The sequence below is a fragment of the Oncorhynchus gorbuscha genome, unplaced genomic scaffold (genome assembly GCF_021184085.1).
Source record: "Oncorhynchus gorbuscha isolate QuinsamMale2020 ecotype Even-year unplaced genomic scaffold, OgorEven_v1.0 Un_scaffold_3313, whole genome shotgun sequence".
In the NCBI taxonomy this organism is placed as follows: domain Eukaryota; kingdom Metazoa; phylum Chordata; class Actinopteri; order Salmoniformes; family Salmonidae; genus Oncorhynchus; species Oncorhynchus gorbuscha.
The window spans coordinates 1,124-4,947 of NW_025747586.1; the positions used below are offsets into that span (position 1 = coordinate 1,124).

The following is a 3,824-nucleotide window of genomic DNA, read 5'->3' on the forward strand; positions in this document are numbered from 1 at the left end:
TCCTCCTCCCTCCCTCCTCCTCCTCCTCCCTCTCTCCCTCTCTCTCCCTCTCCTCCCCTCCTCCACTCCACTCTCTCTCCCTCTCCCTCCTCTCCTCCTCCCTCTCTCTCCTCCTCCTCCCTCTCCTCCCTCTCCTCTCCCTCTCTCCCTCTCCCTCCCTCCCTCTCTCCCTCCCCCTCCCTCCCTCCTCCTCCCCTCCCTCTCCCTCCCTCTCTCTCCTCCCCCCAGGTCCCAGCAGTAAGTTTCGTCACCTGCAGGGTGCGGTGCTCAGAGACACGCACTTCACCAACCTGAAGGGGCTCCAACCTCACCACGCCCGGGGAGTGTGATGGCTTCGTGCCAACAGCAAAGCCGGCGTGGCCGTACCCCTCGCCGCCGCCGGGGTCAGATCGCCATCTTTGAGGTACTTCCACACTTAGAAAATGGAAGATAATGTGTCTTTATCCAAAATATTGTAGTATTCTTTTAGTTATTTTCATTTGTCCTTATCTTTTATCTTTTAAAGTGAGCCTGGTCAAGAAAGCAGAATTCTGCTAAAGTGAGGGTGGTTTATGGCTGTGTCTTATTAGTTGGAGGGAGTAGACAACATTTCAACTAACATTAAATAATATGCAGCCGTTACAGAATTACATATACAGTAGAATGTCATCAAATAATAGGAATGAATAGTGGAAATAGTCATTTAGATTTCTGCCACCATATTAGACCAAGATGTGGCTTTATTGGTTCACACATTAAAGAAAAAGGGATGTATCTCACTGCCCTCCTCAGTTATCTCAGGCTGGGAAGCTAGCGGACACGGGCCTGCCCACCATCCAGAACTCTGTCAACGTGGCTGACTTCTCCTGGGACCCCTTCAACAGTCACAGGCTGGTGGTGGCGGGCGAGGATGCTAAGATCCGTGTGTGGCAGGTGCCTGAGGGGGTCTGACAGAGACCCTGACTGAGCCAGAGACCATCCTGCAGGGTAAGACACACTCCCACAGGGGCCTGGAGACCAATTCAGTTCAAGTAAAGTAGAATTCAATTGAATGAAGTTAGACTCAGAGCTGGGGCTTTTGGGGTCCAATGTGAAATATCTGATATGTAGATGTGTGAGTGAATGTAGCCACATATGTATCAGTACTCTATCCTTCATTCAATGAGTGACAGAAATTAAATGAACAGGATACCGGTATGCAATTTCTTTACAGTCGTCTTATTATCCTTATATATAGCCGTATACTGTGTGACTTCTGAATCTATCAATCTATCAATCATATCTTGATAGAATGTGAGTGAGTGACAGGGTTTTGACCAATCACAGGCCACACTGAGAAGATCTACTCAGTCAAGTTCCACCCCTGGCGTCGGGCCTGCTGGCATCCTCCTCCTACGACCAGACGGTGCGCCTGTGGAACCTGGAGTCTGGGACGAGGTCAAAGCGCTCCGGGGACACCAGGATCAGGTGACGGAGGAGAAGGGAAAGGGTGGGACATAAGGAATATTGGTATTGGCAGGGGTGGAAACCACTGGTTTTGTTAGAGAATAGGGACGTGGTAAAATGTATCTCAGGATAATAATATTGATTGATGGATGGATATTGATTGATTGATCCTACCTAGAGTATGGACAAGGAACGTGCATTTTGCTTGTCTCCTTCGCTTCATTTCAACGTTTCACTGGTTCCTTTCTCTGTTCCCTCTCCTGCCTGGTGTGCATATAGATATTTGGGATGGCGTGGAGTCCGGATGGTAAACTCCTGGCCACGGTGTGTAAGGATGGGAGACTGCGCATCTACGACCCTCGCAAGTCTGCTGACCCAGTACAGGTGTGTGTACAGGAGACCTGAGCAGTTGTTGACCTTTCTGTTTGGAGTATTTCCATATATCTCTCATTCTGCTACTCTCTCTCTCTGCAGGAGGGTGCAGGTCCTGGAGGGCCACAGAGGGGCCCGTGTGGTGGTGTGTGACGGCAAATACCTGATGGTGTCAGGATTCGACAGGTGAATATTTCTCTGTATTTCTGTTTGGTAGTTGAGCTTCAATTTGTGCTTAACAATCCATTTACCTTCATTTAATTCATTCAGTTCATCTTTTGTGTGAATGACCATTCAGTCTGACATGTAGTTCACCCATAATCTTGGTTCACACAAAAACTGCACCAAAGGCTTTATGGTCCTGGTGAACAAGAGGAAAACAACCCCTCTGACCCGAGACTTCATTGATGATGTCACCACAGTTCACCTCACCTTTGACCCCCGATGTGTTTCCCCTTCTGCAGTCGCAGTGAGAGAAACCCTGTACCTGCACTCCGTTGAGTCCCTGTCCTCCGGGGCCACGCCAGCGCCCCACCGACGTCTCACCCTCCACCCTCATTCCCTTCTACGACCCCGACACCAGCGTCGTCATCCTCACCGGAAAGGTAAACGACAACAAACAAACAAATAAACAGAGCATTTATTTTGGATAGAAGAAAATAGAGCCCATATTGACTTGATGTTGTGTTGAAAGTCTGTTACAGACTCTGTGCTTCATGATAATAATGTCTGCCTAGCCTGGTTCCCGATCTGTTTGTGCTGTCTTGCCAACTCCTATGTCTAGTAGACCACAAAAAACTTTCTGGGACCAGGGCTAATTTTGGTGGTGGTGGATTGGTAGATCCATACTGGATTGGTAGATCCATCCATCCCCATACCCAGACTTTGACACGAGTAAACCTTATAAAGGTTTATTTTGACACGAGTAAACCTATACCGCCATTGTTGTTGTTGTTGTTTACATTTACCAGGGTGACACGCGAGTGTACATCTTTGAGATAGTGCCAGAAGCTCCCTATTTCCTGGAATGTGCCAGCTTCAACTCCTCAGAGCCCCACAAGGTATAGACTTTATGTTAACAGCATTTACATCCCTGCTTTTCCCTCTTTCTTTTCTCATTTCCTACATCCTGCTCCTTCTTATTACATGTTTTGTAGTCAATAGATTAAAACATTTCCCTGAATTTGTGACGTGATCTGTCAATCAATTACGCAGGCACCTGTAGACCTGTAGAATCTCTTTGCATGAACTTCCTGTTTCCTGTGTTCAGGGCTTGGCCTTCCTGCCGAAGACTGAGTGTGTGGTGCAAGAGGTCGAGGTGGCCAGGGGTCTGAGGCTCAGTAAGACCTCCATAGAGCCAGTGGCCTTCAGAGTCCCCCGTCAGAGTGAGTTATGGCTGAACGCTGCTATCTAGTGTATACATGGGGGGAAATAGGAAAAACCTGCAGTTATTTGATGACTTTTCAGACCAGGGCCTCAAAGAACTACCAGTAAAAAGGGTCTGCTATGTGAACCCCTGTTTGTACTTAGTCTGTGGAGTTTGAGCTGTTTGAGTTCTGAACTAATCCTGTGGTGTCTCGTCTCCTCCTTCCTTCTCTCCGTCCGTCCACAGAAAGAGTTCTTCCAGGATGATGTGTACCCAGACACAGCAGTGTGGTGGGAGTCCTCTCTGACAGCCTCAGCCTGGCTGGCTGGTTCTGATGGGGAAGCACCAGTCCGTCAGCCTCAAGCCCAAAGACATGACCCCAGGTAGGGGCTAACCTCAGCTCTGCTCCGCCCAGGCACGTATAGTACAAACAGTGGACTGAAGTCAACAGCATTACTGTTAGATCCACCTTTTGATTGTCAGATGAGAATCCAAGCAGATACAGTTTATAAGGGGCAACCTATCCACTCTTTCATGGGCCAAGTCCTGGGTTTGACAAGATTATCTGCCTTGTGCTTTGACATGATGGTGACACGAGCTAAATCTATTCTGACAGCCAATCGTCAATCAACTCAATGTGAGGCAGAGATCTTCTATAACG

General features: G+C 48.3%; 1 pseudogene; it reads left to right on the plus strand.

Annotated features, from left to right (window-relative positions):
* Positions 1-228: 228 nt before the first annotated feature.
* LOC124027510 lies at positions 229-3,557 on the plus strand (annotated as a pseudogene).
* Positions 3,558-3,824: the final 267 nt, after the last annotated feature.